Genomic DNA, 16,176 nt, shown 5'->3' with positions numbered 1-16,176 from the left:
GCCATAATAAGGTGATATAATACTGGGTTAAAAAAACAATAAAATAATCCATTTCCCCCTTTTGGTACACACTCTATACCTTTGCGGTTTGGGTAAGTGTGGTCCACACTCTGCACCTTGGCAGTTTTGGGAATTTTGCTGGGAAACTGTTGTCCTGGTATAATAAGGGCACCCTCACTTCCAGAAGATATGTTTGAGCCCTTTCCTTCCCAGTTCCCTCATTTTAGGGCCTTGATAAACAGAAGAAATGTTCCCGTCGGGCCTGAACAACTGCATATTTTTTTCTTTTTTTTTTCCTGACTTATGGGAGTCTCAACTTATTTTATTTTTTCATAGACATAGTGGTATGATGGCTGTAGTTTTTATTGGTACCATTGGGCTTACTGGGGCCGTGATTCCCATACCTGCCAAGGAATGGAGCTGCTTTAACCCAGAGTGTGAGACTGAGAGCCTACCTATTTCAATACTTGCCACCCTCTGCCTGTGTTACAGTGAGAAAGGATATGTACCGCTAATTGTTTCAAGTGTGAAGTACTGTTAAATTGTAATGATATCAAGTCTGAGTGGTCCTTAAAGAGACTGTATCCCGATTTAAGGACTGTGTATGTGCTGCCGCTTTTTTAATGTTGCGCAGATAATATATGGCGTGCACATTGCATATACGCGGCCCTGGAAGTCGGGATCCATTAGGTATAGAGTGGCATAGAGGTCATCGTGACATACAGAAGTGTTGATCGATCTACCTGCAAAATGACTAGTGCACCCTGAAGGTAATAGAGAGGCTGTGTAGAAGAGAGTAGGACAGACTGCAGTGCCGCAAGACATTTTTGCGCAGTCCGACTGCCTGGAAGCTCCTGCGGAGTTGGCAACCCAAACCCCAGTTTAAAGACCACTACATTAACTGTGTACCATTGAAAAATAAAAATACAGCAGTTGGTTAAACTGCGATTTCCATGTCATCTCTTCTGCAAAACTCTGCTTCATGATTTGAATATTCGGCAGGAATTAGAACTTTGTCACAGAGCTGTGGAGATGGCCCAAGCAGTAGTGCCAAAGCAGTGGAGGGCGCCGCCATGTCTGATATTATAACAGTCGGAGCCGCAATGCGCTTTGTGCCCAAATTCGATGGCATTTGATGCTGTCTGACTGGAAGGAGAGGGTCCGAACCACAGTCCGGCTGTATCAAGTACCAGTGGTTTATAGTGGCTCTGAATGCGCTAGAAAAATATGCCCAGGAAGCAGTAGTTGTGCACCCACTGAATAAGCTCTGAGTACAGACTATATGTTCCAAAGGTTGTAAGCTTTGTACGGGGATGTCATCCCAGCTATAGAACTCCATATAAGGTTCTACACCCGAAGTCAGTGTGAAACAGAGATTTTACAACAGTTGGTCTGCAGGGACCGTGAAAGAGACTGCCTCATAAAGATCCAGATTTGGGACATTTGACATGGGAGTGCACTGTCTCCCGATCAAATACTGCCCTGTGAAAGTGGCTGTGGAGCACATAGGCTGATTGCGGAGTTTAAAAGGGTTGCCCAGCCGGCAGCCACATACATTTATTTTTTTTACAAAGCGCTAATATGCTATAAAATAACTAAATAAATAATACCTTACTAATCCCCTGCCACTCCTGTGCTCATGCTTCCTCGGTCCCCTGCCAGCCTCTGTTCTTCCTGCTCCAATGATGAAGTGTCAACAAGACATGTGATCGCTGCAGCCAATCACCGGCCGCAGTGGTGACCTCATTCGTGTTAACACGTCCCTGCTACAGCCAGTGATTGGACCCGGTAAGTGTCCGTATGGGAGTGGCAGGGATTGGTAAAATAAGTATTACTTCTTTTGTGATTTTTTATAACATTGTAAGCTCTTTGTAAAAATAATTTATGTGGCTAGACACCCCTCCCCCCCCACACACACATACACAAGATAGTCAGTGTTTGTTATGAAGTTTAAACACCTACTGAATAATACACTTATTATGCAACGGTGCCTAAAGAAAATGCACCCCAACTGTGGAATGGATGATTGGGGATGTATTTAGTCTCAGTACTTAGGGCGGTGCCAGAAGTAAATACATTAATCTCAAAAGGAGAACGCAGTGTGCATTTAACAACGTACTGTAATTTCTCTACATGGTATACATAAATAAAATAGAGAATGGCGAGGGATTTGATAGCAAAACAAATTGCCACAGTCATAAATTATAGGAGGAACAGCAGACGTCATCTCAATGCTGTCCTCCTATATTAGCCAGAGCAAAAAGATAAGTAATGGTGGCTCTAGCTCTGACAAACCCATCCATGTATCATATGGCCTGCCATGTTCATAACTTAGATGTAACTTAGATGTTCATAACTTGTCATAGACACACAGGACCCGCTGACACCGAACCCTTCAGTCCTTATGACCTGACGAATACAGGATTTAGTGCAAGATACAACTGCTCTGTACACAGGATACAAAGCAGCTGTATCTCAAAAAGTAAAAAAAATAATAAAAACTAATTTAAATGTTCCACCAAACACACTGATAGACCTTTTTATTAAAAAAAAAAATACTAATGTTTTCAAAGGCGTACATAGCCTTTAAATGTCCACCATGTAACAAAACATTTCCGCAGGAAAAATGTATGGCCAGAGATACATAGCCAGCCAATCGGCAGGCTAGTTTCTGTTTAAATTTTTTTTATCTTCATGAGATGATCCCTTAAAAATTAGCTGCCAATTTGCAATGGTAACTATTCAGCATAAAAACCATCCAAAGTATTTATCATTATATGCGGATGGTAAATTGTAAATACTGCAAATTACTGTAATTGTAATCCTTTAAGTCTTTGTACCATACTTCTGTTGTGTAGGTCACAGGTGGTACATTTTATATGAACTGGCGCTAGTCTTTACAATTATACTGTTTAAAAAAGTATTAAATGTTTTTTAAGTGTTTTACTGAATTTCACAGATTTTGATTCACAAGCTAGAGTGCATAAAACTTGTGGGCTGTAATGTTGCTACATATAATTGAATTAATATCATTAAAGGGGTTATCAAGGCAGTAAAAAACGTTAAAAATACTTTGCCAGCAGAAAATCACATTTCAGCGTGACTCACAGACCCCCGATGTAACGCTGTAGCCACGGGAAGACTACCAGTTAACAGGCAGTAAACTACAAATCCCGTCATCCTTCTCGTGCCATGCATCGCTGCCCACTCCTGAGCTAAAGTACAGTGAAGAAGTGGGCTAGTTCACATCTGCAAGGATGTCAAAGTGCCAGCACCCTAGCGGTCATGTGGGATGATGATGCGCCAACACGGGTGGAGCTAGCGGTCACATGGGATGATGACGTGTCGACACCACTTTAGGGGGAGACCGCGCTCGGTGATGTGGGCATGTGTCGGCGCCTCATTATTGCAACTATAGGACTTTCGGCGATGCAGGAGTGTATGACAAAACAGGGAAACGGCACAAGTATGAAAATATATGTATATTAGTAAGTTTCCTCATTTTCGACTTGCATTTGATTTGGAGATAATTTTTACTGCCTGGATATCCCCTTTAAGAGACTACAGTTATGATTTATAACAATGGTCCCATCAAACTTATGCCCCATAAATACATATACAGTTGCACCCAGTGTATCTGACATTCACTGCAAAAAACATATCAATACTGCCTTACCAAAACCTTTTTGGCATATGATTTAAGTCTATAGGTGCATCACAGTGGTATAAATTCAGCCGAAGGCCACATTCACACAAGCGTAAATTCTGTACCTATATTATGGTCACAAACCCTGGCCTAACCACAGGTCTAATATACCAAGCTAAGGGAACTATGATGTTGTTAGTTGTGGTCATTAGACCTGCAGCGGTAATATAGGCACAGAAATGCAAATGTATTGCGCTTATATGAAAATGGCCTAAGAGACTATACAGTATGAGCAGCATTACTCTACATACTTTAAATCAACCCAAATGCATTAGGACCACAGTGAGCATAAAAAAGCAGTGATCCCATCCGCTCTGAAGCTGTAAGGTGAATACCTTCTGACTCCAAGCCATACTTAAAAGCTTTACCATAAACCTTATGTAACTTTCAATATCCATTATAAATGGTTCTCCTTGGGAAAAGATTAAGGTTAGTGATCCTGAAATTCATGACCGAAGTTACAGCTGTAACCACTCATTTTTCCAAGCAAATTTTCAGCTGGATTAAAATAGTGGATAAAACATCAGGAGGAAATAGTTTAAGATGGATGTGCTTTTTAACTCCTTATTGACTGGGTAATGTATGATATAATGAACACATATGGTTTAGCGAGTTTTAGAAGATGCTGCTGATTTAACAGCTTTAGTTCACTTACACATTGCAGTATTTGACTGTATTCACTCTCAGCATTTTGCTGCATTTTTGTGGCGTTTTTAATAACTTGAATTCAGAGTTTTTTTGCTGCGTTTTTTAGTGCTGCCAGATGTTACATTAAAGTCTATAGTATAATATCAGATGCTATGGGTATGGTGTTTTTTTCAAGCATTTTTCCCATAGGCTTCTCAATAGGACAAATAACACCCAAAAAAAAAAAAAAATGCACAAAAAACACCACTAAATTCGCCTTAAGGCCAGGATCACACACACGGTTTGATGCACTTTTGTGGCAAACACAGAAGTGGACACAAAAGAAATGAGATGTACCAGTCTTTTCTTTATATCTTTGCTTCGCTTTGGATCCACTTCGAGCTTTGGCTTAACCGCTTCGCACACCTCGATGTGCCATTACATCCTGGTGCGGGGGGTGATGAATGGAGTGCTCTCATGCGCTGAGCATGCTCCATACGCTGCGGGTGTCAGATGTATATTATAGCTAACACCTGGGACTAACGGCCAGGAACAGCGATAGCGCTATCCCTGGCTGTTTAACCCCTTAAATGCTGCAGTCAATCACGACCGCAGCATCTGAGGAGTTGGAAAGAGGGGGCGGCCCCCTCCAACAGCTAATCCCTCCCAGCAATGAGATCAGGGGGTACCGATGGTTGTCATGGCAGCCCAGGGGCCTAATGAAGGCCCCCAGGACTGCCTTCACTCTGCCTCTGTCAAGCCCCGCATGTGGCAGGTCTTAACAGAAGCTTGTGAAAATGGCTATACACTGCAATACATTAGTATTGCAGTGTATTGTACCAGCTATCCAACGTACACTGGTTCAAGTCCCCTAGGGGACTAATAAAATATTTTCCCATTTTTCCTCTAAAGTAATGTGAAAAATAAAAAAAGTAAACAAAATTGGTATCGCTGTGTCCGTAGTCTGAACTATTACAACATAGCATTATTTAACGCATACAGTGAACACAGTAATAAATAAAAAATTTAAATCGCCCTAATCGCTGTTTTTTTTGGTCAACTTAGCTCTAAATTTTTTTTCTTTTATAAAAACTGATCAAAAAATTGTCCCGCATAAAATAAGAGTTCACACCGCTCAATCGACAAAAAAATAAAAAAGTTCAGAATGTGGCAACACAAAACAAAAAGTATTTTTTTTTAAAAGTAGTAAAAGACAAAAATCCTATATGAATTTGGTACCACTGTAATCATATTGAGCCACAGAATAAAGTTAAGTTGTCGTTTTAACTGCACGATGAAAGCCGTAAAAACGAAACCTAAAAAACAATGGAGGAATCACAGTTTTTTTCCAATTTCAACCCGCAAAGATATTTTCTTCAGTTTCCCAGTACATTATATGGTACTTTAAATGCTACCAATAGAAACTACAACTTCTCTCGCCAAAAATAATCCCCCACACCACTTTATTGAGAGAAAAATAAAAAAAATGTATGGCTCTTGGAAGGCGGGGAGTGAAAAACGAAAAACTAAAATGAAAAGTCAAAAACTGCCACAAAAACTGCATCAAAACTGTGTGTGTGATACTGGCCTAAAAAACCGCATGTTACATTTACCAACGCTAGCGTTTTTAGTAGCGATTTTTTGAAGCTGTTTAAATTCAGTATTTTTAAGCCAGAACTAGGAGTGGAACCTACAGTACACAAAAAAATATATAAAAATCTTCTGCGTTATCGACCCACTCTTGGTTTTGGCTTCCAAATACTGATACAAAATGCTTGCCTAAATACATGTAACGGTATGTTCACACAAAACAAAACGCTAAACAAAAAACGGTTTTAAAATACGGAGCTGTTTTCAAGGAAAAACAGCCTCTGATTTTCAGTCGTTTTTAAGCATTGAACTTATTTTGATGCGTTTTTTTATGGCCGTTTTGGAGCTGTTTTTCTATTGACCCAATGAAAAACGGCTCCAAAAACGGCTCAAGAAGTGACATGCACTTCTTTTTATGGGGCATTTTATTACGCGCCATTTTTTCAAACGGCCGCGTAAAAAAATGCCCCGTCCGAATGAAACGCCTTTTCAGCTACCATATTTTCAGCCGTTTCTCGGCCATGTTCAGACGTGGTGGAATTTTTCCGCTGCAAATGTTCGTGCAGATTTGGGGCAATTACGCCACGAATCTGCACCAACATTTGCGTATTTGACAGGTAATTCAGACGTTGCAGATATCACAGCGGACTTGCCACAGATTTCAGTTTTTGCATTGCAAAGGCTGAAATCTGCAGTGAAATTCTCCCCAATGGAATGAGCATACCGAGAGAGGAAATTCTGCACCGCAGCCTAATTTCCGCAGTTATTTTCTGCAACGTCTGAACTAACTTTCCTAAAAATGTATAGAAAGAAATGAAAAAAACTGCTGCTGCAGAATTCCACTGCGGAATGTGCCCTAAAAGTGGTCTAAGGCATTTTTGGAGTCAGTGGAATTTTTTTTTAAATGCTCTTGGTATGGTATTTTAGCTGCCTTTTTTTCCATAAGCTTCTCTATAGGACTTCAAAAATGGCAGGAAAAATGCATGTCCAAAAAAATAAAATAAAAAGCATTAAAAACACATGTAAAAAACGCATTTAAAAATGCTTTAAATTCATGCAATTTTTTTACATGAATTTTAAAAGCTGAAAAACTGTGTGTGTGAGGGCCCGTTTACACGAGCGTGTTATTTGTCCGTGCGATGCGCGTGATTTTAAACCGTGTCGTACGGACCTATAAGGGTATGTTCACACGGCAGGGGTCCGTAACGGCTGAAATTACGGGGATGTTTCAGCCTGAAAACATCCCCGTAAATTCAGCCGTACCGGCATGTGCAGGCGCTTGAACGCCGCGTCAATTACGGCCGTAATTAGCGCTGCTATTCATTGGAGTCAATGAATAGCGGCTCCAATTACGGCCAAAGAAGTGACAGGTCACTTCTTTGACGCGGGCGTCTATTTACGCGCCGTCATTTGACAGCGGCGCGTAAATATACGCCTCGTGTGAACAGACAAACGTCTGCCCATTGCTTTCAATGGGCAGATGTTTGTCAGCGCTATTGAGGCGCTATTTTCGGGCGTAATTCGGGGCAAAAATGGCCGATTTACGTCCGTAAATAGGCCGTGTGAACATACCCTAATAGTCTATGGGGCCGTGAAGACAGTCCATGAATTTTGTGGAACGTGAGTCCGTTGCAAAAAACTCACGACATGTTCTATATTAGTGCGCTGTTCGCGCATCACTCACCCATTGAAGTCAATGGGTGCGTGAAAACCACGCCTGGCACATGGAAGCACTTCCGTGGGACGCGCGTGATTCGCGCAACAGCAGTGAAAAGGATGAATGAAAACAGAAAAGCACCACGTTCTTTTCTGTTTTCAAACATCCAAACGGAGTGTCATAATGATGGCGGCTGCGCGAAAATCACGCAGCCGTGCATCATATGGTGATGACACCCGGAGCTGTTAAGTGCCTTTTGCGCACTCAAAACGCCGCGTTTTTTGCGTGCGGAAAACGCACAAGCTCGTGTAAATAAGGCCTGAGTGTGAGTTTTACATCTGTACTCCATTTGTTTTTTTCTGTCCGTAATACAGAGATAATGTTAATCAATGAGGCTATTCACATGGGCGTATAAAATATGTGCATATTTAAAAAATTTAGCATGCACTACTTCTGTATTACGGATCCGTATTAGGCCCCTTTTACACGGCAGTATTTAGGTCAGTATTTTGAATCAGTATTTGGAAGGCAAAACCATGAGTGGAAAATGAACAGAGAAAGTATAATGAATACTTAAGCAACATACTGATCTAAATACTGCCGTGTGAAATAGACCTTAGGGTATGTGCACACACAAAATCCAAAACGTCTGAATATACGGAGCTGTTTTTAAAGTCGCGTTTTTCGCTGCGTTTTTAACGGCCGTTTTTGGAGCTGTTTTTCTATAGAGTCTATGAAAAACAGCTCCAAAAACGGTCGAAAAAGTGACATGCACTTCTTTTTTGCGGCCGTTTTTTTACGTGGTCGTTTTGAAATACGGCCGCGTTGGAACAGAATTCCATTTTTCCCATTGAAGTCAATGGGCAGATGTTTGGAGGCGTTCTGACTCCGTCTACGGCCCGAAAAACGGCCGAAAATAAGCCGTATTAACATACCCTAAGGGTATATTCAGATGTTGCGGTGCTGTTTAAAGTGCACAAAAATGCGTACAGAAAAAACGCATTCGGATTCGCATTCGGTTTCACCGCGTTTTGATGTGGTTTTCGAGGCGGTTGCATTTTTTTATCGCCACCACATAGAAAAACACATCAAGTCGAGGTAAAAATGCATGTAGTAGTTGGATAAATTTTTTGTATGCAATATTAACCGCACCTCAACATTTGAATATACCCTAAGGGCTCGTTCACACTTTCGTATATATGAGATCGATATTAATTCAGGTTTTTTTTAATACACATTTTAATCTCAAAGGTGTCAATGAATTGATTTTAAAAATGCATGTCCTGTTTTTGCATATACACCGCGTTCCAAATTATTATGCAAATGTTATTTTTCGCTGATTTTCCTAAATAGTCGATGCAAATGACAATCAGTATAATCTTCAAGCCATCAACCGTTGGAGTATAATGCAAATTTTATTGAACAAATCTCCTAATGATAACAGTTTTTTTTAGAAGTAAAAAACTCAAAATGCACTGTTTTAAATTATTATGCACAACAGAGATCAAAACATTTTAAAGGTTGTGAAGAGAACTAAAATGGTAATTTGTTGAATTTGCTACATCAGGAGGTCATATTTACAGAAATCAAAAGCTCTTTCAATAAAAAAACAACTTAGCAGGCCAAGTTACATTTTAACATAGGACCCCTTCTTTGATATCACCTTCACAATTCTTGCATCCATTGAATTTGTGAGTATTTGGACAGTTTCTGCTTGAATATCTTTGCAGGATGTCAGAATAGCCTCCCAGAACTTCTGTTTTGATGTGAACTGCCTCCCACCCTCATAGTTATTTTGCTTGAGGATGCTCCAAAGGTTCTCAATAGGCTTGAGGTCAGAGGAACATGGGGGCCACACCATGAGTTTCTCTCCTTTTATGCCCATAGCAGCCAATGACACAGAGGTATTCTTTGCAGCATGAGATGGTGCATTGTCATGCATGAAGATAATTTTGCTACGGAAGACACGGTTCTTCTTTTTGTACCACGGAAGAAAGTGGTCAGTCATTAACTCTACGTACTTTGCAGAGGTCATTTTCACACCGTCAGTGTAATGGCAGGGGGTAGGGAGACGGACAAGTGAGCCCTAATCTACCCGCCACTCTGTCCCTGCCTACTTGCAACGACCCGCCCTAGGCGACGGGGTACAACTGGGCGGCGGTCCCTGCGCTCAGTAAGTGCACGACAAACACGACAAACATACAAAGGAACACAAGCAAGAAAAAGGGGCCGTTGCCCACGGCAACACCGTGAGCAACCAGAGTGGTGAACGAGCCGAGTCAAGCCAGGAGTGTGCGAGGTACAAAACGAAAAGCAGAAGAGTAGTCGGTAAGCCAGGGTCTGTATGGAGCAGGATCAAAAATAGCAGGAGCTGTAGCTGGGCCAGGAAACCACAAGGAAAGAATCACAAGCACCGAGGGACAGGAAGTGCAGGCTTAAATAGACCGAGGGCGGGAGCTAGCTGAGTCTGGCCAGGTTACGATAGGTTCTCCCACTCCTAAGCCTGCCAGCCTGAATGGTGGAAGCAGGAGTCAGTCTCAGGGATGTATTCTCAGGTGCTGACTGATTAGTTCTGGGAGTTAACCCCGAAGCTGTGCCTGGCAGATCCTTTACAGTCAGGGACCCTAAAGGGGCCTACCAGCTCTCTCCCCATGATTCCAGCCCAAAACATGACTCCGCCACCTCCTTGCTGACGTCGCAGCCTTGTTGGGACATGGTGGCCATTCACCAACCATCCACTACTCCATCCATCTGGACCATCCAGGGTTGCACGGCACTCATCAGTAAACAACACGGTTTGAAAATTAGTCTTCATGTATTTCTGAGCCCACTGCAACCGTTTCTGCTTGTGAGCATTGTTTAGGGGTGGCCGAATAATAGCTTTATGCACACTTGTAAACCTCTGGAGGATCCTACACCTTGAGGTTCGCGGGACTCCAGAGGCACCAGCGGCTTCAAATACCTGCTTTGCAATGGCATTTTAGCAGCTGCTCTCCTAATCCTATTAATTTGTCTGGCAGAAACCTTCCTCATTATGCCTTTATCTGAACGAACCCGTCTGTGCTCTTACAAAAACAGCAAAAATTGTTAGTTCTAAAAAAACTAAACAAATACAGACGAAAAAAGTACAAGTCATAACAAAACACAGAATAAAAACAGATACAATATGGAAACAATAATGGAACCAATTTTGATATGTATTGAACATCCGTATAAAATACGGAAACAATAATCAAACAGTTTGCAATCTCTATTGCGCATCCGTATTTGATCTGCATTTTCATACGCAAGTGCGAAGAAGCTCTAAAACACCATAAAAAACTGAACTGCATCAAAAACTGCATGCATGATTTTTTTTTATTTTGCTTGGAAAATAACAGACTAAATAGACATATATCAAATACACAATCCTGATTATACACAATCCTGATTATACACAATCTTGATTATACACAATCCTGATTATACACTATCTTGATTATACACAATCCTGATTATACACAATCTGGATTATACACAATCTGGATTATACACAATCTGGATTATACACAATCCTGATTATACACAATCTTGATTATACACAATCCTGATTATTCACAATCCTAATTATACACGATCTGGATTATACACAATCCTGTTTATACACAATCTTGATTATACACAATCTTGATTATACACAATCCTTATTATACACAATCCTGATTATACACAATCCGGATTATACACAATCCTGATTATACACAATCCTGATTATTCACTATCTTGAATATACACAATCCTGATTATACACAATCTGGATTATACACAATCCTGATTATACACAACCCTGATTATACACAATCTTGATTATACACAATCCTGATTATACACAATCTGGATTATACACAATCCTGATTATACACAATCCTGATTTGATACAGTATCATTTTAAATTTGTAGCTGTAGTTTTATTATACTTTCTTTTAACACTAGTATGAAACCTTCCATGTCCTTTCAATTTACCTCATGTAGTGATATTATAATGAATAATTTATAGTAAGAAAAGTATTGCATTAATGATGTATGTGCTGGGATTTATTTATAGCTTTCATGAATAAATGCTGTCTAACTTTAATCAAGGAAAACACAATGTATGAAATATTCTCCTTTACAGTAACTGCTATCAACATCCTGAAACAACAGTATTTACTGGAAAATAAAAATTCTTTAAGGAGGGATTCCCACATAGCATTTTGCTTAGTTTTTCGTTGCCTTTTTAATAAAAATGTTTGCTACTTTTTTAGTTTTTGTTGTTTTTTTTAGTCTGGCCAGATGTTACATTAAAGACTATAGTAAAATACCAAATGCACTATACACAACTGAGTTTTGGTTTGTGCCATTTTTGAGGCTATTTTGCGGTCAGTGGCGTGTTTTTACAAATGGTGCATGCTTAGGGTATGGCGAATTTTCAGCCATTTTTCCCATAAGCTTCACTATTGGGCTTGAGAAACGCCATAAACAAAACCATTAACATTTAAAAAATTCCGGCAATTTAACACGTGCTTTGCATACAGTATAAAATGCAAGAAAAAAACCTGTGTGAAGGAAGACTAAGGGCACGCTAAGACGTGGTGGATTTGCTGCAAAATTCCGCTGCGGACAGGCCAAAGTGGAAATACGCAGCAGAATTTTTTCCTCTGGTTTCTATATCTCTCTAGTTAAGTTAGTGCAGACGTTGCAGAAAACAACTGTGTAGAAACTAGCCTGCAGTGTGGAATTTACATTTCGCAGTATGCACAGTCAGTTGCGGAGAAGCAGCGGATTTTCATTGTGAATTTCAGCCTTTGTAATGCAAAGGCTAAAATCTACGGCAAGCCCACAGCGAAATCTGTCCACGTCTGGACAATCCCTCAAATGTGCCCACTTTGCAGCAGAAAATTTCTGCCACGTCTCTAGTGATAGTGGAAAATTTAAATTGTCTGTCCTATTAAAATGTAGTTGATTTGCTGCTTTGTTTGTAAAGTTGGTAATAATATCTTTTATGGTAAATTTCCCTCAGGCCTCCTTCACACACAGAATTTTTCTGGCAATTTAAACGCTTCTAAAAATGCTAGCGTTATTAAAATGTGACATGTATTGTTAAGGGCATTTTTAGTGGCGTTTTCATTTGGTCTCATTTTGTACGTGGTTTTTTTTTCTGGAGTTTTCTATGTCCTATAGAAAAGCTTCTGGGAATAACGCCTGAAAAAACGCCATACCCACGCTGCATTTCGAAGAAAAACGCCACTGACCACAAAATTGCCTAAAAAAACGTTAGAAATTAAAATGCAGTTGAGTATTGTGTATTTGATATTTTACTATAGACTTTAATGTAGCATCTGTGCTCACTAAAAAAGGAACCAAATACGCCTTTAAAGACGCATCAAAAACGCAAAATGCTTTGTGTGAATCCAGCCTTAGTCTGGCACTCCACAAATTAAATGAGGTTTGACATTTTAATTTTGTATCACCTGGAATATGGGGCATAACTAGGAAAGACTGGGCCCCATAGCAAACTTTAAACTGGGCCCCCCTCCCCTGGGTGTCACAGGCAGCCCCCCTTGTAGATAGTGCTGCCATGTATTGTGCCATACGATCTCCCCTGTAGATTGTGCCATACAGCCCCCTTGTAGACCATGCTATACAGCCCCCTGTAGATAGTGTCACACCCCCCTTGTAGATCGTGCCACCCTTCCCCCTGTAGATTGTGCCTCCCTTGTACACAGTGCCATACAGCCCCCCTTGTAGATAATGCGCCCACCTTCCCTTGTAGATAGTGCCATACAGCTACCCTGTAGATAGTACCACCCACCTCCCCCTTGTGGATAGCCGCTATGGCTACTACAGCAGTAGTTACGCCACTGCCTGGAATTGTCAGGGTCTAAACAGAGAAGAGTATAGAAGCATGATGTTGTAGAGGAAGATCACAACCATATAAATGTTTGCAGGGGAACCTACACCTTCAGGTGACTTTAGAATAAGCAGTCATGTGTGTGTACATGAGGAATAACACTATTTCTGGCCATTATATGACTTGTATACGGCACTTTCAGCAGTTTTCTCCCTCTGTAGGCTCTATCTTTAATCCTCTGTTTTCCCTGAGGCCAGCTCCAGAATGGAAGGTGACTGCACTGCTATCATGTTTGCCATACACAGCAAAGCTGCCAATGGCAAATGAATTAGCCAATGTTTCCCAGATTCCTAACAGATACTTTTAGATGAACACAAAACATAACATTTATGAGTAATAAATGATGAACAAACACATATAGTTATTTTAAAACCCAATGCAGACTGATAGTCCATATATGAAGTGGACAGAGGCAACGGCTGCAGTTCGCTTACAGAAGGACACTAAATTTCAGACCGCATTGATGTAAAATTATTTGGATAGCCCCACCCCCCAGACATAATTCGCCACAACTGTGACGTCTTTAGGGACTAAAACTCCCTTATTTAAGAGCTTCCCCTTAGCGTCACACAGGATAATCTGTGTCAAGAGCCAATCAGAATGGTCATGGCCGTTCAAGCCATCTAGAGGTAGTAATGAGCATATGTGTGCTCCAATCAGGAGTGTAGAGGTTCGGCTAATCTATAAGTCTCTTTCGCGCATGCGCGGTAATGATAGATACTTGCAACAGAATAGCAAGTGTAGATTCCGGTCCACTGCGCATGACAGTGAACTTCGTTTTTAGAACATACATGTATTACAATTAGAAGTACAGAGGTTCAGGCTATCCTAGCGCAGTAATGATAAACATTTACAACAGAGTAAAGAGTATAGATTCCGGTCCGCAGTTCATGTCAGTGGAATTGGTTTTAAAAAATAATAAATATTGTAGTTAGAATTTAGCCAAATTTGCAAGCATAAATTAAGGTCCATTGCGCATGTCAGTCGATTTAGTTTTAGAGAGAGTAGATTCCGTAGTTAGAGTTTAAAGGAGTTATCCGGGGACCAAAAATTTAAAAAATTGCATTGCATTAATATTTTTATGTAAAAAGAAGTCACTTGCTAATGTACTTTTATTTAAAATCCAGTACTAAATCGTGCAGTTCAAACCTGGTGAATTGTTCCCGAGAGTCCTGTAGCTTTTATTATAATGACGACGCGCCGACGCGGCCACACGTGACTGAGGGCTTGCTTCATGTGCTGTTGGTCTCGGCGTGTTATTAATGGCATGACCGCAAGGGGCTGTCACATTGCTTATTGCTGGAGTCCCCGAGCAGAGCATCAGCTAGAGCTTTGATTGGTACTCCTCCCGACATTTGGTCAGTGACTTCAGTGGTTTGCAATCGCTGGAGTTCCCAAGCAGAGCATCAGCTGATGCTCTGCCCGGGGACTCCGGAACTGCTGCTAACGTAACTGTCACTGTCCATATATACAGTGGCGGATTAAGTAGACCATAGGCCCTGGGCTGTTACCCATAGTTGGGCCCCCCTTCTCCACCGCCGCCCTGTAACTATTGTTAACACTTCCTTTTTGTCCAGACATTAACAAATGGGTGTTACTACTCCCCTTGTCAAAAGGCTGTGTCCCCACATAATGACAGTCTCCAACCATCGCTGACAGTATCGCACCGTGTAGGGACACATTCTCCTGACAAGGGGAATAGCAACACTTATTTGTCTATCAGTCCTGGACTGCACAAAGACTCTGTGAAATACAAGGATTTCCTATAATAAACATGTCAGAAGAGATGACAGATTGTCTATAAATCTAATGACTCACAGGTGACAACGTAGTTTTTTTCCTCTTTTCTTCTCCATCCAGTCCAGACTTCATGACGACTTTTCTGCAGAATTTGCCACTCAGATGTCTTTGGCTCCTCACTTTTCCAACATTTCCACACCTATAAACAAAGATAATATTATCATGGTGCCACACACTGTGCCCCTAAATATAATAGCATCAAACACTGCGCCCCTGAATAAAATAGTACAAACACTGTGCCCCTAAATATTATAGCACCATAGACTGCACCCCTGAATATAATTGTGTCAAACACTGTAGATAGCACCACACACAGCCCCCTGTAAATAGCGCTACACAGTCCTCCAACTCTGTAAATAGCGTCACATAGCCCTCCCCCTCTTGTATATAGTGCTACACAGCAATCCCCCTTAGATATAGTGATACACAGCGCTCCCTTCTATATAGTGCTATACAACAATCCCCCCTTGTATATTGTGCTACACAGCGTCTCCCCCCTTGGACCTGCAGCTCTTGTAATTGCTCAGTATAATGTCCCCCATAGCTGCCCCCACAGTATATTGCCACCCATAGCTGCCCCCACAGTATAATGCCCTTCATTGCTGCCTCTACACAGTATAATGCCCCCATAGCTGCAACACAGTATAATGCCTCCATATCTGCCTCTACACAGTATAATGCCCCATAGCTGCGACACAGTATAATGTCCCCATAGCTGCGACACAGTATAATGCCCCCATAGCTGCTACACAGTATAATTCCTCCATAGCTGCAACACAGTATAATGCCTCCATAGCTGAAACACAGTATAATGCCCCCATAGCTGCTACACAGTATAATGCCTCCACAGCTGCAACACAGTAGAAT

This window comes from Rhinoderma darwinii, chromosome 4 (assembly GCF_050947455.1).
Source record: "Rhinoderma darwinii isolate aRhiDar2 chromosome 4, aRhiDar2.hap1, whole genome shotgun sequence".
NCBI classification, from domain to species: Eukaryota; Metazoa; Chordata; class Amphibia; order Anura; family Rhinodermatidae; genus Rhinoderma; species Rhinoderma darwinii.
The sequence above is the reverse complement of the archived record's forward strand: the minus strand, read 5'-3'. Positions refer to the sequence as shown.